General features: G+C 37.1%; 1 protein-coding gene across 3 annotated transcripts in view; it reads left to right on the forward strand.

The window, feature by feature from the left end:
• Positions 1-25,109, forward strand: part of ADK (adenosine kinase) — a 489,964-nt gene that overhangs the window by 241,637 nt on the left and 223,218 nt on the right. The gene's annotated exons all lie outside the window — the stretch shown is intronic.

The raw sequence follows: 25,109 nt of genomic DNA on the forward strand, positions 1-25,109 counted from the left end.
ATTAAAAGTACCTTATAAGCATATAATATATGATTTTGATATAACAGCCTCTGCCACTCACTACCTGATCTGTGAAACTGCTGGTAACACGTGTAAAAAATTGATTTTCTAATAGGAACGTGCTTATTGAAAATATAATTATTTCTTTCAGTCTAGTGTTAATGTCTCTTACAGCATGTTTATGTGCACTGCTGTAGGCTTTACAAGGTTGTTATTGATTCCAGTGTATAGCAAACCCTACCCCTTTATAAATGTCAAATAAATGCTTACATTGAGAGGATTATTTAGAGGAAAGACATTTTACCTCTTCTGCCAGTATATGAGAAAAACATTTCAAAACTAAAAAATTTTCTCTGTTAATCATCATCTATTTCATTTTATTTTGCAAAATGTTCTCTTTTTTTTTGTTAATGTGTTGGTAGCATATTTTTGTAGTGAAGGTTTTTAGGGAGATTTATTAAGTATTTCAAACCACCTTACATTTGAAAGTCTGATTTTTCAAAGAGTACATGATTTAAATTGTGACATTAATTATGTTATATTATTTATATTGACTATGATATATGACAATATATTATGATGGAAAAGTATTTTAACTGACAGTTACAATTGTCTCTATTTAAATGTATAGTAATTGGACCCCAGATCATGAACTAACTTGGAAACAACTCATGTTTTAACAGTTATGCACATGTAAGCCATATTGCCAAGTGTGAGTGAATGGGGAATTTTTATAGCAGCATGGACCTAACTTGCAAACAAGTCATAGTTTCAGCAATTATGTACTATAATGTATCTAGCTACCTTAGGGTGAATGAAATTTTTGTAAGAGTATTAACTATTTATACAAGTGCTATTTTGTATAAAGTACGGAGTGATTAGTTTTGGACAAGTTAATAAAGAAAATAGAATTATTCTTGAAACGTATGTAGTGTATTAGCCAGAAACAAATATCAGAATGGATTCTGGTTGATATCTCTGATGATAGCTGTTAGCCTTTAGCTTCTATTTTAACAATTTCATAAAAAGAATGCTCTTTTACATTGCCAGGTAAATCTATAAATTTCTCAGAGTTTGGCTATTTTAAAATACTCCTGAAAATAGTAGACATATATTAGATACCTGGGATGCTGTTACTGTTGGTGGACGTTCAACAAATATTTATTTTGCTAACAACTAAGAGCATAATTTTTATTTATTAAAATCTGTGAATTATCTTCTGAAATGTAATATTACTTTCCTGTAGACATTCTGCAGTTCTTTTAAATCTTTAATTCCCGTTGAGCACAGATCATCCAGTTTAGTCTTTTCTTAGCCTATTTTCAAAACAAAAAATTTTAGATTGAGTAGGTGTAGCTGTACTTAATTAAATAGAGGGACTCCTTCCTACTTTTAAGTTCCATAGAATCAGCAGTCTTCTCACATCATCATTTTAAACTCCTGAGGTTTTAACAAGTTGAATTTCTGGGAGCCCTTTAATTACAAAAAGTTCTTGATCTAAGGAAGCAACTCAATATGTCTATTCAACAAGTTTCCAAAATTAAGACATCTGCCTGCATTATATAAAACTAGAGGCCTGGTGCACCAAATTCATGTACTCGGGGGAGAGGGGTGTACCTCAGCCAGGCCTGCGCCCTCTTGCAGTCTGAGAACCTCAGGGGATGTCCGCCTGCCATTAGTCAGACATCCCTCTTGCAATCTGGGACTCTTGCAGTACAGGACCCCTCACTCCTTACCGCCACCTGCAGTGGAGGCGGGAGAGGCTCCTGCCACTGCTGCTGAGCTCGCCAGCCGTGAGCCCGGCTTCTGGCTGAGCCGCGCTCCCCTTGTGGGAGCACCTGACCACCAGGGAGCAGCTCCTGCATAGCAACCGGTTGTTCCACCGTTGGGTTGATTTGCATGTTAGGGTTTATTATATAGGATAAACCAGATCTACATATTCAACAATTCTTCTTCTTCCCACTATTCCAAAAATTAGTAGTGAGCATTAAGATAATTCAAAACCTTAATCATTTTCTTTGTCACATGATGTAGTGAAGCTAAAATGCAGAGTTCACGTCAAAAACTTTCCTGATTTAAAAAAAAAAACTGAAATGGAATGTGCTCCATTCAACGTTCTTCTTTGGTTTAAGATAAAATGTTGGCATCTATTTTTTTTTCTTCTTTTTTTTTTTACCTTTATAACAAGTACACTATTTATGGCATGTAAACTCAGTTTTTTTCATGTTTAAACCAAATTCCTTGTTAGTTGGTGATTAAGGATTACTAGTTATGTGATAGCTAATTACATTTTTAAAAATATAAATCTCAAGATTCTCTTCATCTGAGCAGCAGATTGGCATATATATATATATATTCTTCCAGGAAATATTTCTTATAATAGTCCCCTAAGACTATGATATTTAGGAAAGTTTTATGAACAAGATAGGAAATTAGAGACATTAATTTTTCTAAACTTTGTGTTTCCTTGTTAAGGCAATATTTATGTGCTATGAAAAACAAGAAAATTAGCCCTGGTTGGTGTGGCTAAGTTGTGCATTGAAAGGGTGCCGGTTTGATTCTCAGTCAGGGCATGTGAATTTCAATCCCCGGTAGGGGGTGTGCAGGAGGTAGCTGATTAGTGTTTCATTCTCACCTCGATGTTTCATGTTTCTCTCTCTCCCTCTCCCTTCCTCTCTTTCTAAAAAACAATAGAAATCTTAAACAAACAAACAAAAAAATATGAAAATTAGCACTGTGTTTCAACCTCCTCTTGATTTGGAGTAGTTATAATTTTATTTTTGCATTTTCAGTTTTTAAACACTTGCATTCTGTTCTATAACCATAATTCTTACAGCCTCAATTCTACATTTAAATGAGTTAAATGCTTTCCAACTAATTACCCCCATTTCTTTATTGTTTATTTTTATTACCCTCAATTAGCTGCATTTTATCATCAGTTTTTCCCTAAGGAAGGACTCAGAGCTCCTGTGTTCCTGAGTTTTTATTTACTTTTTGTTGCTTTTATATAGGAACTAGTGTCCTGGTACATGGATTCATGCACATTGAAAGGAAATTAATTAGAAGAAATATTTAAATATCGCTATTTGCCCTTTCTCTATAATAGAAATGTCAATCAAATTCACAATCGACAATGACAGATTGAATCGCGCATGTGCAAGTCAACTTAGCCTTTTATATCTATAGAATAAATTTGCTTAATTAAACCTGCTTTCTGATTTACCTAAACTTTTTCCAGCCCAGTGAAGCACCCCAACTTCTCTTTCAGGTAATTGTCCACAACACAGAAGTAAATATCCACACGAATCAGATTATTATTGTAGATCATGTAGGGAGAACAAAGGGTAAAATATTTAACTGTAGCAGTGTTTGACTATATTCTGCGCATGGAAAAACCTGAAGTCATTTTCAAGTTCCACCATTTCTTACTTCTTTTCAGTCGGTTCAGGTTTCTAAGTGTTCTAAATCTCCATTTTCTGTCTAATGAAAAGAAAATAGGATTCCATCGAGTCTCCTATCTACCTACTCCAGGACTTCTGTGAGGATCAAATGAGATGAGGCACAGGAAAACATTTCACAGACATTTGGTTAAAATGTAAAATGTTTCCACCTGGCTATAAAGCAAGTCAGGTTCCTGGGCTGAAGAAACTACAAGGAGGCTAGTCATGGCTAGGGAGAGGAAGCTGGGAGTTGCTATGTGACATCATTACCCGGCACCCACAGCCACCGTTTATGGGTTGGTCTGGCTCTGGGCCGTATTTTATGCCATAGGGTCTTGGCAGCATTGGCTGCGATTTGGTGGGGTGTGGCTCTGGGCTGGTGGTGGGGCCTGTGTCCCACTTGGGAGAAGCCTAGTGTTGGTTTGTCCGTGCCAGATCTGTGGTGATGTTTATTTTTAAATGGCCAATGCGTGTCATGGCAGCTCCTGCATTGAGTGTCTGCCCCCTGGGGGTCAGTGTGCGTCATAGCTACCGGTCGGACGGATGGACACTTAGCCGTTTATATATATAGATGACATGTTTGGTGTAATATTTTGTGAAACAAAGTACTCTGTAGACATTGCTTTATTGTCTTCTAGCATGTTTTATGGGAAATATAAGTCCAGGTTGATTTTTTTCTTTATTAATCCTCTTTTCTGCTTATTTTGGATTTCTTTTGCTCCTCTTTTAATCTTCTTCTTCCTTTGTCTCCCCCACCCCCTGCTATGAGAATTTTATTGAAAAAGGTAAGGTCTCCTTTTTTACCACTGAGTAGTTTTCCTTTTGTAAATGTACCACAGCTTTTTTATCCACTCATCTACTGATGGGCACTTGGGCTGCTTCTAAATCGTGGCTATTGTAAATAATTGCAATGAACATAGGGGCGCATATATTCTTTCAAATTAGTGTTTTACGTTTCTTTGGGTATATTTCAAGAAGTGGAATTGCTAGGTCATAAAGCACTCCCATACTTAATTTTTGCGGTAACTCCATACTGCTTCCCACAGTGGCTATACCAATCTGCATTCCCACAAAGAGTGCATGAATATTCCCTTTTCTCCACACCTTTGCCAACACTTGCTGTTTGTTGATTTATTAAGGACAGTCATTCTGACATCCCAACTTAAAGGTTGACATTGTAACATTTTACAAAATAATAAGATCCAACAATATGTTGCCTATAAGACATGCACACAAATAAGTTATGGTAAAATAAATACATACATGTTAAAAATAAATACATGTTAAAATAAAAATATTAGTAGGTTTTAAGTAAAAGGGTGGAAAAAGATATACCATAATATCAATAGTAGAATTTTGCATAGAAATCTATGCATTATTTCTAATAATTCTTTTTTTTATGAGAAAAAGTTTCCTTACACGTTTCAACTACACTGTAAAGCACAAATTAGCTTGCAAGTTTAGGCTTATTATAGGAAGAATTTTAAACATTGGAGATTAATCAGATATTTAAGAAATAGGTTTAACAAAAGCTTTCAGTACCTTGTGACTTATTTTACATAAACTAAGTCAGCTGCATGTGTGTCCTTTCTTATTCATTGAAAAATTAATTACTACACACCTGAAACCTTTATAATTTTATTAACCAATGTCACCCTAGTAAATTCAATAGAAAGGTAAAAGAAAATGAAATTCCTTGATTTGAGACTTTTCATTTTTACTATAGACTTCTAGTGCTACATAACGTTTTCTCTAAGCATTGATTTGGCTGCCTCCCACAAATTTTGACATTTCATTTTCATTCAGCTTGTAATACTTTCTACTTCCTCTTTGCTTTCTTCTTTGAAGTGTGTTGTTTCTTTTCTAAACATGGAGAACTTCCTCCTATACGTTATAAATTTGTATATTCCTTTCACAGGTCTAGCAGACTTTCCTTCTTGTGTTTTAAGTGCATAAAAGTGTAGGATTGATTATTTGGCCCATTACCATTTATTTATTTATTTATTCCTGGTAATAGATTTTGTCCCAAAATGTACTCTCTGTGTGAAACACTGGTATTAATATAGCCAGTCCAGCTTTCTTTTGACTATAAATGAAAGAATAGTGAATTATAGTTTGTCAATAATTATCTGAGAATATGGGACTTGGAGTTTGAATTTTCCTTTGGTTACCTATGCTTGCTTCCTTTCTGTGATTTTTTTTCAGTTCCCATGGTTTATTGTAGATCTTCTTTTTCTCTGTCTGTATTTATGTTGTAACTCCATCTTGGTTTTATCTCTCCTCAGCCTAGAATCTTACCATTTCGGGGAATATAGTTTTTGTGAGGGTATGGTTTTCAAGTGTTACTAGTGTTTGCCTCTGGGATCAAGAAAGGTATGATTACAGGCAGGTGCAGGAATTATAATTTGGAGAAGTATAAAGCTTTAGAGGAAAGGAATAGAATTCATACTTGGAAAAAAAGGAGTATTTGTTTATAAAAGACAAGTAGTAATCAGTAATAATTTTGGGGTTTTCTGTCTCTTTGCTCTGGTTGGGTTTTCTACTAAAATTCTTATTGACACCATGAATAATAATTTTTATTAGAACTGTTACTTAGACTCAGTTTCAGTATCTTTATCAGTAATCTGAAAGTAATAACTAAAGTACTTAAAATGAAGTGACATGATAAACTGTAAGAAATCTAATCTAAAAAATCATATATTTGAAATTTTACATGTTAAAAAGGTAAAATGTTGAATAATAAATTGTATCATGAAATATACAATTGCTATTTTTTTGGATTTGTTTACCGTTTCACAATATTTACAAAAAGTTATGCTTACAGCCCAGCTGGGTTGCTTACTTTTTTTGGAGCATCATCCTGTACATCAAAAAGGTTGCGAGTTAGATTCCTGGTCAGGGCACATACCTAGGTTGTGGGTTCAATCCCAGTCAGGGTGGGTATGGGAAGCAACTGATGGATCTCTCTCTCTCTCTCTCTCTCTCTCTCTCTCTCTCTCTCTCTCCCTTTCTCTCTCTCTCTCCCTCTCCCCCTCTCTCTCCCGCTCCCTCCTCCCCCTTCTCTCTCTAAAATCAATAAACATATCCTAGAATGAGGATTAAGATATGTGCCTGGCTGGTGTGACTCAGTTGTTGAGCATTTACCTATGAACCAGGAGGTCACAGTTTGATTCCCGGTCAGGGTACAACCCCCAGTAGAGGGCATACAGGAGGCAGCCAATCAATGATTCTCTCATCATTGATGTTTCTATCTCTCTCCCTCTCCCTTCCTCTCTGAAATTACTAAAAATATATCTAAAAAGGAAAAAAATATATGTTTACATAAAACTTTATTAGAAATTATGAAAGATTCTTTTGATTATGCTAAAGAATAATGTGTCATCTGGAATTTTTACCTTTATCATGAAAAGATTTTAAAGACTTATAGTGAAAGTGGATGAATTTGTCTTAGAATGTTAACCTATTAGAAATTTGGAATACTATAAAAGGAAATGAAAGATAGCAATGACTATATATATATTTGAGATTTACTATCCTCCCTCACAAATTTTTTTTTCAGTTAAAGGAATCTTATTCACATATAGACAATTATACAACCTCATTGCCTTAAACCTTATTAGACCATAGAAAAAGCCCTTGTTACATCATCCTTTAAAATTGTGCTATTATAATGAATACTAGTGGCCCGGTGCACGGATTCCTGCACATTCAAAGGAAATTAATTAGAAGGTGGCCAACAGGGCAGAACTGGGTGAGATGGGCCGGACACACCCTGGAGCCAACCTCCTGCAGCCCCTCCCCAGCCGGTTACACATGGGGCGCACCGTGGCTCAAAGGGCATCTGCGGAGTGAGCAGGGCCCCTCCAGCAGGTGGCTCTGCAACATCCCCTGAGGGGTCCCAGAGTGGTAGAGAGCACTCTGAAAAATTGTTATTGCTCAGCAGCTCCTGCGTTGAGTGTCTGCCCCCTGGTGGTCAGTGCACATTATACCTACCAGCTGGTCGGCCAGTTGCTTAGCCTTTTATATATATACTAGAGGCCCAGTGCACAAAAATTTGTGCACTCGGGGGGATCCCTCAGCCCGGCCTGTGCCCTCTCGCAGTCTGGGACCTGCTGACTTAGGCCCGCTCCCCAGGGGATTGGGCGTAAGCTGGCAGTCAGACATCCCTCTGGCAGCCCGGCAGCCCTCGGGGGATGTTTACTTGCCAGCGGGGAGCAGGCCTAAACTGCAGTTGGACATCCTTAGCACTGCTGAGGAGGCAGGAGAGGCTCCCACCACCACCGCTGTACTGGCAGCCATCAGCCTGGCTTGTGGCTGGGCAGAGCTCCCCATGTGAGAGCCCCCTGACCACCAGAGGGCAGCTCCTGCATTGAGCATCTGCCCCCTTGTGGTCAGTGTGTGTCATAGTGACCAGTCATTCCCAGTCCTTCTGCTGTTAGGGTCAATTTGCATATTACCCTTTTACTATATAGGATAGAGGCCTGGTACATGGGTGGGGGCCGGCTGGTTTGCCCTGAAGGGTGTCCCAGATCAGGGTGGGGATCCCGCTTGGGTGCCTGGCCAGCCTGGATGAGGGGATGATGGCTGTTTGCAGCTGGTCACACCCCCTTCAGTGTGGGGGGCCCCACTGGGGTGCCTGGCCAGTCTGGGTGGGGGGGCTGAGGGGCGTTTTCAGGCTGACGGGTGACTATAGCTCCCAACCTCTCCTATTTTTCTTTTTGTTTTATTCTGGGATTTATTTACCTTCTATGGCTTTCACTGGAGCTGAGAGCCGGCTTTAGCTCTGAGGCTCGGCTCCAGCTCTGAGACCTCAGCTGCTGAAAGCAGGTATCTGGGTTGTTTGGCGTCTATAATTGAAACACTGTTGCAGCTCCAGCTCTGAGGCCTGGCTAGCTGAAAGCGGGTTTCTGGGGTTTGTTTAGCTTCTATAATTGCAACATTGTTTCTTAGAGTGCAGCTCAGAGGCCGGCAGCGGCAGGCGGGGAACCTTGGCTTCCTCCATCACTGGAGCAACCAAGCCTCCTGTTCGCTTCAGCTGCCTGGCTGCCGGCCGCCATCTTGGTTGGCAGTTAATTTGCATATTCCCCTGATTAGCCAATGGGAAGCATGTCGGAGGTACGGTTAATTACCATGTTTGTCTATTATTAGATAGGATACTAGAGGCCCAGTGCACAAAATTTGTGCACCTGGGGGGGGGGTTGTCCCTCAGCCCAGCCTGCACCCTCTCCAATCTGGGACCCCTCGGGGGATGTCCGACTGCCAGTTTAGGCCTGATCCCCGTGGAATTGGGCCTAATTCAGCAGTCAGACAATCCGGGGCACCTGGCTCCCAACCCCTCTACTGCCTGCCTGCCTGCCTGCCTGATTGCCCCTAACCGCTTCTGCCTGCCAGCCTAATTACCCCCTAACGCAGGGGTGGGCAACCTTTTTGACTCGAGGGCCACAATGGGTTCTTAAACTGGACCGGAGGGCCGGAACAAAAGCATGGATGGAGTGTTTGTGTGAACTAATATAAATCCAAAGGAAATGTCATTACATAAAAGGGTACGGTCTTTTTTTTTTTAGTTTTATTCATTTCAAACGGGCCGGATCTGGCCCACGGGCCATAGTTTGCCCACGGCTGCCCTAACTGCTCTCCTGCCAGCCTGATTGACACCTCACTGCCCCCCTGCTCGCCCAATTGCCCCCAACTGCCCTCCCCTGTTGGCCTGGTCCCCCCTAACTGCCCTCCCCTGCAGGTCTGGTTCCCCCCAACTGCCCTCCCTTGCTGACCTGGTCACCCACCTGGTCACCCCTAACTGCCCTCCCCTGCAGGCCTGGTCACCCCCAACTGCCTTTCCTCCCCTGTAGGCCTGGTCGCCCACAACTGCCCTCCCTTGCTGGCCATCCTGTGCGCACATGGGTTCAGCCATCTTGTGCAAGGGTGTGACAGTCAATTTGCATATTCCCTCTTTATTAGAAAGGATATATACTTTGTCAGAGTATGGAAACTGATGGATTTTTAACCCTTTGCAGTCCAATTTTATTTTTGGAATTCAAACAGTATGGTCCAAATTAATTGATGGGATTGAATGTTGAAGTTATCTGTCTCACTAGACTCAGCTGGACGTTGGACCTGCTCCTAGCGCCTGGTCTGTCGAGTCAGCCTTCACGTTGGACCAAAAGGGGTTAAAATATGAGCTATTTTATGAATGATGATTTAAGATGTTACAGTTCTTTATAAGACATTTAGATAGAATTCAAAGCAATTTTGGAATTTCTTAATCATTATAATATTTTGAGATTATTACATAAAGAGGAGGTTGGATGGTTGAACTTCTGACTTTCCATTTTATCCCTGTTCTAAATTCAATTTTTGAACTCTTGTGTATTGGAATTCCTATTATGTTGGTCAAATCATTGATCACCATTTGACTTTTTCATGATATTTTTTGCTCAAGTTTTTGGTCATCCTGTTCTGAACTGCTTCAATTAAGGATTACCTGTGGATTGGTAATCCTTCATATGAAAAAGTCCTTGCAAGTGACCTTAACTATTACATTTATACATTCAAAAAATAAAATGAGAAGAAATATATGATTTTTTTCTATATATCTGGAGAAGTTCATGTTTGTGTATAATTCCTGACACTTCCTGTACACAAGTCTTCATCATGCATGAGTTTAGAATTTTGTGTGCCAATTTGACACCCCTTTAAGGAAAGCCCAAAACTATGTGATAAAGACATCTTTCTTTAACTCGGATATAATATAGAGAGATATAAGAAAAAGACTGTTAATTATGTTTCTTCTTAAATATTAGCATTAGAGTTCAATTTTTAACTCTAAAAAATTAGCCCTATGTTATTAATGTTCAGTTAGTTACACAAATGACTATTGTTCTTACTTCTTCCTTTATAGTGACAATCTTTGTTGCTAGAAATTTCTTTAAATGATAGTGTGATTATAGAAATTCTATTTGTATTCATTTCCAATTTGCCTAGAATTGTTTCTTTTTTTTTTTTCCCCCTCCAGGTAAAGTCTAACAGTATCATTTTTTAGTGATACTAATACTCTGTGATTTTTATAGATAAATACTTTATTCAAGTTGAGCAATTCCTATATTTCTGTAATTTTTCTTAAGTCTTATTTTTGGCAGCTATCTAAAGTAAAGCTCTCTACTAAACGGGAGAGATATATGGAATATTAAAGTAAGGTTATTTTTAGTTAAGCAGCATAATCTTTCTACTTACTCCGTAGGAGTAAGATAGCATTGGTTAAAGAAGCTTTGAGCTTTAAAGATAAAGATTGGAAGTTTTTGTATTTTAGACTTGTGGCATTATAATGAAGCCTTGGAATTTTATGTGAAGTTGGAAACCACGCTATGTGCTAATTGCCTTAGAATTTTAAGAAAATAAACATATGTATAGCACTTAGTTGTTAAGACAGTAGGCCCTTATACAGAGCCCAAAATGAATTAACAAACCATCTACTGAAATGTTTCCACTTCATTTATGTTATTTATATATTTCAGACCATACAGCAGTTGCTTGGGAAAATGAACTGTTTACTAAATCTCTTTAATAAACATGATTAAGAGAGGGATAATTTATAAATATTTTGACGGCAATGTACATTTTTACATTCTAGTTGTCATATCTTTGAAATTGTATATAAACTGGACATAAACATTCTAGTATCTGCAGAATTGTATCTATTTTCCAACATTTTACTGTACACATTATAGAATCTCTACAGTTTATAGTGGTTTAACCCATATGTTCTGTTGTCCCTATCCTAAATAAAATTGGATTTAATCTTTTTGTAACAGCTTATTGTGATGTCTATTTACCATGAAGTTCACGTGTTTAAAATGTACAATTTAGTGTTTCTCACATGTTTTCTCTGTATCCCTTGAAAATAGCTTCTTGCAACTATAGGGAACCTTTTAAACTTCTAGGACATATATTATTATTTTCACTGACATTGTCCTAATATAATTAGGAACATTAGTAAATTCTAAATAGTTGAAGACACTCTGAAAGATAGATTGCTGCTTTTACAAATTACATTCTTCTTCTATACATATTTCTGGCACAAGTTTTTCTTTAGTTGTGAGAACTCTTGAATACTTTTCTCTGTAACTCCCATCTTCCCTTATAATACCCTCACCCAAACATCTACTTTTTGCCCAACCTTCCAACCCTGTTAAACTCTGCTGTCCCGACTAGTCATTTTGTGTATTTTCCTAACTATTCCTTTCTTTTTTCATTTTATAAAGAATTTACAATTACTGTGTATTATTATATTACTGTTATAGGAAGTCCCAATCAAATAAAATATAAAATTTAGAATTACCCACCAAATTTTTAATTTGTTTTTTTCCAGAAAAATACACATGTAATAAAGTAAAAGAACACCGTATTCCCTTATTAATCTCTCAAAAATAATTATTTTTATACATATGTAGCTCCTTGTAAGGTTAACATTTATTTGGCAGCTATAATGGAATAAATTGAATTTAAAATATTATTTTACTTGCAAGTGTCAACTAGCATTTCTCAGGTATATTGATATGCTTAGTGTAATGGGTTTTTTTAAATCTATTCTGAGTTTTATACCCTCCTCACCCCCAAATTTATTTACTAATAAAATTTTCCCAAGTTCATATAATTCAAAAAGCTTTTTGCTTATTCATGGAATCCAGGTCAAGAACCTCAGTTATATAGTCCTGACTGGTTTGGGTCAGTGGGTAGAGCATCAGCCTGCGGACAGGTTCGATTCCGGTCAAGGGCATGTACCTTGGTTGCGGGCACATCCCCAATAGGAGGTGTGTAGGAGGCAGCTAATCGATGTTTCTAACTCTCTATCCTTCTCCCTTCCGCTCTGTAAAATATCAATAAAATATATGTGTGTTTTTTTTAAATCAACAAACTCCTGAAGTTAAAAAAAAAAAAAAAACCTCTGTCATATAGTAAATAGCGAATTAAACAGATATATAATTCCAGTTATAGTTCCATATTAGAAATTGTGGAATTTTTGAAAATCCGTGCTGGATTTTTAAAACTCTTATGATTGTGAATGTACACTTGCTTTCTTATATCAACCAAGAATTGGTTTTTGTAAAAATGTATTAAAGTGAGGAATCAGATTCAATTGTGAAATGATGTGGTTTAGTGCCAACAGTAAGCAGAATTCTATAAAAATGATCTGAATATCTTTAATTCATTTGATTTCTTCTAAAAATATCTGTATATTTTAACTACTTGAACGTAACCAATGATCTCTTAATGCTTAGTGCTCCTTTATAAATATCTCCTAATGTCATTTTTATTTCATTTTGTCAAGGTGGTCATTGTGATGTGTTCAGGTAGACTGTAGCATTTTCACTTCCTAAAATGAGCTGAATTGGGGTTATACTTTGTGGGAAGTTTTTTATACAATATGTAGGCATTAGTAAGAATTGGCATGTCCACTGATTTATTAATTTCACAGATGCTTCCATAATACTTAGTGTACTCTTGGGTATATTAAATTATCATATCCTGACAGCAATCCTGAAACATGCCAGTCTTAAAAAGCCATATTCCTGAGAACTAAAGCAAGGTATCAATGAACCGTATCTGACATGCCATGTTAATTTCCATAACTATCATTACTGGGAATGGTAGTATTTCTAAGGCATGGAGAATCTTGATAAATCTACCAAGTAAAAAGTGGCAAAATATCTACTTTGTCACTAAGTTTCCAATTATGAAGTCTGATTTTTTTCAATCTCAATTGAATCATTTCAGAAATAATGATAAGTACCTTTCCCCCCATTATGGATTATAAAATAGTTATTTAAACGTACAGTACATCACAACACAGTATTTTGAATTCTGTTTTCCTCATGTCTAGTGTTCGTGTTGTGAATGAAAACTTCATTCTGCCATCTCATAGAATGTTTACATATGCACATGATTTTTGCCTTAAGTAGAAAAGAAACAGCTGACAGATACATGGGTTAATTTGCTTTTTAAAATTGCAGCTAAATGTTCTGTGATTCTTTGTGCATTTGGGGCTATTTTCTAGAGAATGAATTTGTCAAGCAACATTTGAAGGACATTGGCCTTTTGTACCCTTTCCTAAATAAACTTAAGCAGAAACCTGTCGACTCAAGAATAAAATATTTCTATGTAAATTCTCACCTGCAAATTATTGGTAATGGAAGGAGCACCTTTTTAATCCTTATATCCTCTTTCCCCTCAACACAGCTTTTAGATTGTAGATAAACTTCCCAGCTCAGTAATTAACTGAGCTCAGTCATTGCACCCCATATCATGTGATTTTTTTTCTTCAGTGGAATACATTATTAGAGCACTTACACAGCCAGTCTAGCGGCAGCAGCCCAGGCGGCAACAGCAGTGCCATTTTTCACAAAGAAAATGTTGAACAGGAGCCAAATGTTTGGTGGCAGTCTGTTGCTAGGAAATCAAGGTCCTGAGGCGATTAATGACAAAGCAAGCAATAACAAGAAGGCAGAATTACAGATTTAAAAGAGAAAAAAGTGGTTGGTGTTATAATTACCCAAAGAAATCCGCACTCATTAAATTGGCTGTTTTTATGATTGACTTTAATTGGAGGTTAGCTCAGATATTTAGCTCCTTTCCCACCCCTTTAAACACACACAGGCACATAATCTGTAGAACTGCAGACTTGTTTTTCTAAGCATTGAGAGGAGCTTGCCCTGTAATTTGATCCCCACTGACAGATGCATTTTCTATGCTGCCATTTTGAATTAACCTATTGTAGAACAATTTTCTTCAGTCCTGTTGAATAAAACATCCAGTCTGATTACCTCGATGGATTTGAGAGTAAAAGAATGTACTTCTTTTTGAAGTAGATTGTTTGCATGGACTCTACTGATTTTGAACTCTGCCAATAAGCACAATCATTTGTAATAAATTTTCAAAGAAATTTGTGGGGAGAAGGTAATTAGAGTCACCCTTTTATAGTTTAATGTTTGAGCACCTGCATCAAAACAGTATTATTCTTATAAGACTGTTATTTTTTCCAATAAGATGTCCATATGCATTAAAAAAATTTTTCTGAATCTTCATTTAGACTTGATATTTTTAAAAATAGAATCTTATCATCAGGTGCTTTAAAGTGACTATTCTTCCTCCCACCCACAGTATTTGTATTACAGGACTCAGTATGACTCAAAGCACCCTATTGTAAAAACATTTTTAATATATAAAATATTTAACTAAAATTATTTTAAAATTTGCCTGTTTAATCAATCTTTGATGTGATTTTCAAGAAAGATAGTATTTTATTTGATTTTTTAGGTTTTGATAAAGCATATTAACCAAAAAACATTGATTAAGCTTTCCTGTACAATACCTGAGGGAGCATCACCGTTTATTTACCCTGTCAGAAGACTTAAGAATAAAGTTACATAATGCATTGCTCTCCAGATTTCTAATCAAACCTCAGAACAAAAGAGCTAAGCACATTCTATCTGACAATGCGCACACACTGCTAATCAGATGCCAATGCCAAGCTGTCTGCTTTGTTAAATACTTAGCTTCCTAGAGGCAGGAAGACAGCTGCTATAAGTATGATGAAATTTGGTAGTTCAATTTATTTTTACTACCCTTGGGCTACAAAGATACTGTTAATTTAGACCACCCCAATTGGTATACTTTAGGGAGTTTTTAAAAGAGTTTGTAATTAAAATGATAAAACATCATTATTACATTGAAGACCTTCTGTAAGTTTTACATTTGGCAGATACCTACTGAGATAACCCCAGCATGTAATTTACAGTGATGTAATGGTTATAATTGCATTTTAGACAAAAAAAAAAAAAAAAAGAGGAACTATAGGAGACAAGTGCTTCTTTTAGAAGAGTTTTGAGATCTGCTTCTATTTCATTTAAATCTACTTCTATCCCAGAATTGCCTACCTATAATTGACTGTAGCAGCCATAAACATTAAGATACTATCCTAGTGGTTTTAAAAATGTTATCAATGCAGACACTACCACCAGGGGGAGAAAGCTAAACTAAAACACTAACTGCTGGTAATACTTCCACCAAGTAATTGTGCTGCTCAGACCTATATAGTTAACCGCTTCCCCAGATGACTCTGCCTTTGGGGACATGATTCTCAAATTGTATGTGAAATCTGTACAGACTTAACACACTATTTAAATGTAAATAAAATGAAAACTTCCAAGCCTTCTGTTCTGTTGTTTTTAAAGAGAGAGTGCAAATAAGCACTCTGAAGTATTTTATTCTTCTCTTATCTGTCAATCAATTTGAGGAGCTATCCTTCTGAAATTAAATGCTTTAGAATAGATCTAGGATACTGGCCAGCTATATAGCTTAGCTATTAATCACATAGTAGATATAGCATGTAAAGATAGTTTTATTGTCACAACAATGTAGTTTCTGTTTTTTAATATTTCTTTAGTAAACCATTAAACATTCGGTCTAAACATTTGTGTGAGCAAAGCTTGCAGGTTCCTTCCTTGGAGAATATTTTTAAATGCTAAAAATAGGTGCTTTCTGAGAGAGGTGTTATAAGACAAACAAGAGGGGGACGTGGCTAGAATAAACCCTGTCCTAGCCGGTTTGACTCAGTGGGTAGAATGTCAGCCTGAGGACAGAAGGGTCCCGGGTTCGATTCTGGTCAAGGGCACATACTTTGGTTGCAGGCTCAATCCCCAGCCCTGGTCAGGGCATGTGGGGAAGCAACCAATTGACGTGTTTCTCTCACATCAATGTTTCTCTCTCTCACTCTCCCTTCCACTCTCTCAAAAAAAAAAGGGGGGGGGGCGGAATATAAAATATATCCTATGGTAGGCCCTGGATTACAGTTGGAGATAATAGTATAAACTTATGTTTAATTTAATATATATAAATGGGTAGATGCAGAAATAATTACAGATATATCTGTATACATGTATTAGTATCCATACATCTATTTTCTGTCTTTGTCCACTGAGAAGGCTTAGATCTGGATTTGTAAATACTATTCTCCAGTAAAAAGATCCAGGGATCCTTGGAGAAATGTCTGATTCTATGGCTGGGGCAAGAAAAATACAACATGAGCATGGACTATCTTGTGTTCTTTACCCAAATGCATAGACTCAATCTAATTATAAGGAAAACATCCGACAAATCCAAACTAATGTTCATTCTACAACATACCTAACAAGTATTCCTCAGAACTGTGCCGAGGTCAAGAAAAGCAAGGAAAGACTAAGAACTGGTCGCTGACAGGAAGAGACTAGGAAGACATGGCAACTAAATGCAAAGTGGTTTCCTGGGTTGGATCCAGAACAAAAAAGGACGTTGGTATAAAAATAGGTGAAATCTGAATTACGTCTGGACTTCAGTGAATAGTAATGCACCAAGGTTGCTTTCTTAGCTTGGACATATGTACCATGCTAACATAAAATGTTAAAATTAGGGTAGACTGGGGAGGGGTATATGGAAACTCTCATCATTATGTTTGGAGTTTTTTTCTGTACTTCCAGAAGTATTCCCAAATAATAGCTTTATTTAAAAATAAAATACCTGTGTACCTGTCACCCATATTAAGAAACAGAACATTAGCAGTGTCTTTGAATGTCTGTGTGCCCCTATGATTCCATGTCTCTCTCTTCCCCAAAGGCAACCATTTACTTTAATTTTGCAGTTCAGATTTTGATGTCTGTTGTTCTTGCTAGCTCTTACTCCAGCTGCCTTATTTTTGTGTGTGTGTGTTAGCTCATTTTCATTATTTCTTGTAATTTCTGAGGCTAAGACGAAGATGGATTTCCAAAGAAAGGATTTCCATTTGAATCTGCCTAAAGCCTGGGGATACAGTCAACCTAGGAACACAGTGAAGTAAATTTTAGACTTAAAGTTTTGTGACCTGCATAGGTAGCATGAGTTCCAGGTCCATAAACTTTCATGAGGATGGGCTTGTAGTTAAATTTTCAGGGAAGATATTTTTATTTCCATCCAGTATCAAGTTTGAAACCGGCAAATTTTCTTGCTGATTCTTCCTCCAGCATAATTCTATTCCACTCTTACCCTAAGTATGCAGTTCTTCAGAATCGCAGTTTTATGTGGAGATCTCTAATTAGACTCCCTATCTTCAGTATACCCAGGGTTTCTCTCAACCTTGGGCTCAGTGATGTGCTGTTAAATACTTTAAAATATTGACTCTCGAGAGCAGAAAAAAAAAAGTCCCAGCTTGTAATATTTTCCAATTTCATATTATGGCTGATTTCAGGCTACCAACATGAAGTCATTGAATGTGAATTTGGGAAAAGATGTGTATAGTTGGCTTTTCACAGATCAGCTCTAGCAAACCACTGCCTGCTCAGTACATGGCTGTGAAAACTGAGGATAAGTTATAGGGTTGGCACAGCCGTGGGCAAACTACGGCCCGCGGGCCGCATCCGGCCCGTTTGAAATGAATAAAACTAAAAAAAAAACAGACCGTACCCTTTTATGTAATGATGTTTACTTTGAATTTATATTAGTTCACACAAACACTCCATCCATGCTTTTGTTCCGGCCCTCCGGTACAGTTTAAGAACCCATTGTGGCCCTCGAGTCAAAAAGTTTGCCCACCCATGTTGGCATCTCCCCTGGAAGACATGTGAGTGTATGCCTACCTCCCCGTATTTCCATTTTTATCATGTTTTAACCAGTGAGTATTCTGTGTCAACCCAATAGATTTCAAAACAAAAAAAAGACTATAGAATATTTTGTTTTATTTTAACTCATCATTTGTCGTTTTCAGCAAAAGGACAGTATCATGGTGTCTAAGTCAGTTTCACTGCCGGAAATAGAGTCCCTCCTTATGGTTTACAAATATACATAATTTGTTTTTATTTTAAACATAATACATGATGATTACATTAAACTTGAGAAATATAAAGAGGTACAGAGAAGAATATTAAAATCCTCATTTTGTGCATATTTGCATCTCTTTGAGTTTTCATGTAATGTGTATCATACTCTGTCTTACTATTTCATAATACAATTTTTGTTTCTTAATATTAAATGTTTGCTTAAGTAATTAAATATCCCCCACACTACCCCCACCTAAATATACCTGAGAGAAAAGGTAAAAATCTGCACAGATCAGAGTTATGGTTTATCCAGGAATCCAGTTCTTATGGCATATAAAAATAATTTTGCTAATATTTTTTATTGCAGCATTATTAATAATTGCAAAGTATTAGAAATTATATAAATAACCAGTCATAGGTGTTTTGTTGAATAAACAGATCTGGAGTGATTTCTAGGAGGAAAATATATAAAAAAAAGAAAGCACAAAAGAGCATATATAATGCTACCTTTTATGTAATTAAAAGGGAAAAGAAAACATATGCGGGAAGGATAAAGCAGAAAACAAATCAGTAATCTATACAGGTTAGAAAAGAATGTGGGATGGATGAGATACGAAAGGGCATGACGCTTCTTGGAATATAGTTTTTGGGATACCATTTTTGAATTTTGATAGCATGTTAATATCCCACTTATTCAAAAGGTTAAATAAAAACTGCCGAAACCGGTTTGGCTCAGTGGATAGAGCGTCGGCCTGCGGACTGAAAGGTCCCAGGTTCGATTCCGGTCAAGGGCATGTACCTGGGTTGCGGGCATATCCCCAGTAGGGGGTGTGCAGGAGGCAGCTGATCGATGTTTCTCTCTCATCGATGTTTCTAACTCTCTATCTCTCTCCCTTCCTCTCTGTAAAAAATCAATAAAATATATATATATAAATATATATATATATATATATAAAAACAGTACCAGTACGATAGGGGACTTAAAACTATAAGCAGCCCTAACTGGTTTGGCTCAGTGGATGGAGCGTTGGCCTGCGGACTCAAGGGTCCCGGGTTCGATTCCGGTCAAGGGCATGTACCTTGGTTGCAGGCACATCCCCAGTGGGGGGTGTGCAGGAGGCAGCTGATCAATGTTTCTCTCTCATTGATGTTTCTGACTCTCTATCTCTCTCCCTTCCTCTCTGTAAAAAATCAATAAAATATATTAAAAAAAAAAAAACTACAAGCAGACTGAAACAAATGAACTTTATTGTCAAAAGTAAAAAAAAAAAAATACTACAACTATGCTGAAAATAAAAAAGAAGTGGAGGAAAAAAGGAGGAGTAATCCAAGTAATTTATGGACACACTATTGGACTACCCTGTTTGGGGCAGAGTAGGAGAGGAAGAAAGTGTCACAAACAAATCCTGAAGTCTTTTAGTTGGTTTATTTTAGTGGAATGGGAAAACTAATTCTGAAACTATATTGAGCAAATGACTAGTTGGTTGATGTTGATAGGAACCCGTGTTCTCACTGTGGAAAAAAGGATGTATAAATATAGAATGGGAGAAGACAGGAAAAAACACTGTGGGGATGGATTGGGTTAGACACAGCGGTTCTCAACCTGTGGGTCACGACCCCTTTGGTGGTCGAACAACCCTTTCACAGGGGTCGCCTAAGACCATCCTTCATATCAGATATTTACATTACAATTCATAACAGTAGCAAAATTACAGTTATGAAGTAGCAACAAAAATAATTTTATGGTTGGGGGGTCACAACATGAGGAACTGTTTTAAAGGGCCAGAAGGTTGAGAACCACTGGTTAGAGGTATCTGTGTAAATGTATATGTTTATGTGTATCAGTTTATGTGTGTGTGTATATGTGAATATTAATGTGTGTGTGTGTGTGTGTGTGTATTTAGCTCTATTGCCAAATGAGCAAAGAAGCAGTCATTCAAATAGTAATGACACAGCTAGTACCATTTCCCACTCTGTTAGTTTACCAGGGGTGCCATGACAAATTACCGTAAACTTAAAATAAATTCCAGCATAGTTCAGGAGTCCAGAAGTTAAAATGAAGGTGTTGGCAATGTTGGTTAATTCTTGGAGGGGCAGAGGGAGAATCTGTTCCATGCCTCTCTCCTAACTTGTGTTGCCTGTAATCCTTTGTCTTTCTTGGCTATGGCAAATAACTCTTATATCTGCTTCTATTTTCATATGACATTCTCCCTATGTGTCTGAGCCCAAATTTCTTCTTATAAGACCACCAATAATTGGATTAGGGCCAACCCTAATCCAGTGTGACCTCATCTTGAATACATCTGCAAAAACCTTACTTCCAAATAAGCCTACATTCACGGATACCAGGGCGTAAGCCTTAAACATACCTTTTTGATTAACAGAATTCAACCTACAACGGGTGTCAAAGGAACCAAGATTCCTCATTGAAATGGCTGGCTCTGGGTGTAGGGCCAAGTAGATACAAGATAGACATCTTATAATGTTACAAATGAAGTACTCAAAACAATAATGGGTGGTTTATCATAACTATATGGGAGCTCACTGGAGGGGTTTCCCACTAGCCAAATCTGGAACAATTTGAGCTTTGAAATAATTAAATACAACAATGAATTATAGACCATTAGGGGGGAAAAACTTTATGAGACTATACCAATAATAGATGGGAGGGAGAGATAAGAGAAGGTATCTGGCTTACAGTAGAATGCCAAAAGTTGATTGGCAAATGTGGAAGTTGTGCTGGAGTTGGAAAAAAAGTAAAAACAAAGAAAAACATTATTTTGCAGCTACCAGGGTAAAGATTAGGTCTGGCAAAAATCATCAGTGGATACATCTAAGAAGGCACATTGATGAGGAACGGGATATTTGCATAGTGTCCCCATAGAACGTTAATCAGTTGTAGAGAAACAGCAGTAATGCAGTGGAGAAGTCAGACAACACCTGACCTGGTGATCAAAATTCTCATCATTAATGAAGGTCAGAGGGCGATTTGTGCTTCTTGGCGAGGTTTCTGAAACGGACACAGCACTACCTATGAAGTATTCTGGCTCAGAATGTATAATTTCAATCTAATCACAGGGAAATAGTAGAAAAATACACACATACATAGAGCAAGACAGTACTAGCAAACACAAATAATAAAGCACATGAGATGAAAACGTTAACAGGAAAATCTGTGTAAAGGATGTCTACATATGGGTGTTACCTGTACTATTTCTATTTTGGGGGCTTTTCGTACATTTGAAATTATTTCTTACTAAAAATTTACATAAATTGTCCTTAAGTTGTAAAGGAAAAAATGAGTAGAAAAAATCTTAAAGTGGACTCAGTCTAAGTGACTGTAATTCAAAATATTTAGTTAGGAAAACGATTTTGTGTTCATTGTGAAATGTCATATTACGTTGCCTTTATGCTCCTTACAGCATTAAATTATCTTACTTAGAGTCACCTTGAGACATAACACAAAATTGCAATTTAATATGTAGTTTACACATTATATATAGTTAATATACATTATAAATAGTTATTATAGGTAACAGTTCCAGGTAGTTTTTAAATGTATAGTTAATATATAGTTATAACTTGCAACAACAGATCTTAATTCAGTTAATTCTGAACAATTTTTTATATGCATGTAAAAGAATTATTTGAAGATACCTGCAAAATCTTTACACAGGTCACATTATTACTACAATTCATATGTGTGGTAGAAGTAGGGAAGGAGAGAATAAAAATATATCCATCAGCTTTTCTGATCACTTTGAATGCAATATTAATGGTTTTTAAGCCAAAAAAGGTTTCATTAGACAGGAAGAAAAAGGAGGATAAGGAGAACTCACTAATACAGAGAAAAATTTTTGTGGTCAACCATAATCAATGATACAAAAAGAAAGTTTGACTAGTGGTGTACTCAAATTTGGAGATTTATAAGAGTGACTTTATTAATACACTAAAAGCAAATACATCTTTTAGGGGCATTCATTTGTTCAACAAATATTAAGAGCTTATCATGTGCCAAATAGTGTTTTAGGCATTCAGTATATAGCTGTGAATAAGGGTCATCCTATAAAATAAAAGGGTAATGTGCAAATCGACTGAATGGCGGAACCACTGGCCGCTGTGATGCACACTGACCACCAGAGGGAAGACACTCAATTCAGGAGCTGCCCCCTGGTGGTCAGTGCACTCCCACAGTGGGAGCGCCGCTCAGCCGCAAGCCAGGCTGATGGCTGGCAAGCACAGCAGCCCGCCTCCGTGGCAGCGCTAAGGATGTCCAACTGATGGCTTAGGCCTATGGTCAGCAAACTGCGGCTCATGAGCCACATGCGGCTCTTTGGCCCCTTGAGTATGGCTCTTCCACAAAATGCCACGTGCGGGCGCGCACATACAGTGCAATTGAAACTTCGTGGCCCATGCGCAGAAGTCGGTTTTCGGCCTGGGCGAGCCTATTTTGAAGAAGTGGTTCGGAATTGGGGGTGTCGGTCGGGGCGATGGGAGACACGGCGTAGGCGGGCCGCAGGATACACAGTGCAGGGGTGGCGTGCGTGATTCATGCACGAGTTGAGTGAGCCAGTCAGTCTCATTGTGCAGTGGTTAGTGCTAGTCGCGTCTGCAAATCCTACAGGTATTTTTGTCATCAATTTAACAATTGTAATTATTTTGTGTTGGTGGCTTTATTATTATAAAATGAAACATCTGCTTAGAGGGGTTTAAATGCCTAACCTTGCTAAATAACTTCTCTCGCTTACAGTTTATTTCCTTCCTTAGCACTCATGACAACTGCAATTATTTGATGTGACTATTTATTTATTTAAAGTTGATCTTCCTCACTAGAATGTAAGTTCCAGAAGGATGTCATGTTATCTCCAGCCTTAGACACATAATAGGCATTCCATAAATATATTAGTGTATTGAACTCATGTTGTTAATACTAATTACTCAATCCAAAATTATTAATTAAGTTAATAACAATGCACCTATACCTATATAGTTTAAGTTTAAAAAATTTGGCTCTCAAAAGAAATTTCAGTCATTGTACTGTTGATATTTGGCTCTGTTGACTAATGAGTTTGCTGACCACTGGTCTAGTCTATGGTACATTTATTTGCTTTTATTTTAAGTGGCTTGAAACTGCTGTGTATTTTTGAGTGCATATAGTTTGTAATAATTTTATCACTTCTGGATATGTAAATGTATCATTTTTAAACTCCTTGTTTTCTTATTCTAATTTTTTAGGGTGTGAAAATCTAATTAGGTAGCATTTTTAGAAGAAAAGAGTAAATAAATTGAGTTCTAAATATTGAGACATTTGACTACTCTGGGACCTTTTCAGCTGGTTGTCTCTCTCTTTAAATTGATTTTTTTAGCGAGGCGGGGGGGTGGGGGAGGTACGGAGAGAGAAAGAGGGAGGGGAAAAGAGAGAAAGAGAGAGAGAGAGAGATACCAATTTGTTGTCCCACTTGTTTATGCATTCATTGGTTGTTCCTTGTATGTGCCCTGTCTGGGGAATAAACCTGCAACCTTGACATAGTGGGACGATGCTCTAACTGGGCCAGGGCCCTGTTTCTCTTTTATACTCTGCATCCCTGACATTTCCTTTCTATAAGGTGACTCAGCAATAGCTCCATGTATCTTTCAGTTGGAACTCCTTTGGTTCAATGCAAGCACACTCTGCCCATTAATTAGCAGTCTGACATAGATTAATTCTGCTGATGAGAAAATTAGCAAAATGGTTCATTTGTAAGAGTTTATTACTGCAAACAGTGCATCAGAAATGTCATAATCTCATTTCATTAAGAAATTTACATACACATCAGATTTTAGAGTGCTCATTCATGATGAAAGTCTACTTCCACACTGTTTGTGTTTGAAAACATTCAATAGCCAGTCTTGAATTAAAAAATTTAATTAAATGCTTAAAGAATTACAAGTGTTCCTTTCCTTAGCTCTAATGCTAACCAGAGTGCTTTTCTAAACTGCTGAGAATGGACTGAAAAATTCTGCTGAGGGCTGTAGATACTTATCTGCCTAATTGAGCCATCATTTGTTGACATGAGAAAAACCACGTGACCCGCTTTAATGCATTTCTCAGTAACAGCAGGAGGTTAGAATGTAGTTCATCCAAGAGTAAAACCGGCAGCAATATTATTAGACATGTGAAAATAGCATTGGTTATGGAATGGTTTTTAGTAAAAGAAAAATAGTAATATAAAAGCATAATCATATTAACAGTATAGGGAGTGACTATTTTTAAAATTATTTTGAGTCAAAATATCTTAATCATTTAAGTTAGTCATTCAATAACTTTATTGATGTTTACAGTTGTTAGGCATGTTTAGGTAACGGTTGACTTGTCAAAATTGATTAGTACAGTATAGGTTAGTGGTAAAATTTGAAATGGATACTATGTCATGGAGTGCTAAAGCAATGAAGTATTACTGACAGTTTTTGAGTAGATAGAAAAGTAATATGATCAAAATTGTGCTGGCCTAGGGTGAGAGAGATTAGTTACAGGGACATTAATTAGGAAAGTGTTAATTCAGTCTAGGTCAAGGTAGGAGAACCTTAACCAAGAAACCAGTAAGAAATCGGGAGAGAAATATACGAGTCTTCGGAAAGGAACGTGTGTGGCAGAGTAAAACAAGTTAGAGGTTCCCATCTTGGATGACTTGAGAAAATCAAGGCTCCATTTCCAGAGGAATAAATGATCGTCTAGGAGGTACACAATGAGTTTGATTTAGGACATGTTGAAATAGAAATGCAACTGACATACCCACAGGTGATCTAAAATGCAATTATAGTTCCTGGGAAGTGAGTCAGAGCTAAAGGTACAGATTTGGAAGTCAGCATA

This window comes from Myotis myotis, unplaced genomic scaffold, assembly GCF_014108235.1.
Source record: "Myotis myotis isolate mMyoMyo1 unplaced genomic scaffold, mMyoMyo1.p scaffold_m19_p_15, whole genome shotgun sequence".
Classification (NCBI taxonomy): Eukaryota; Metazoa; Chordata; class Mammalia; order Chiroptera; family Vespertilionidae; genus Myotis; species Myotis myotis.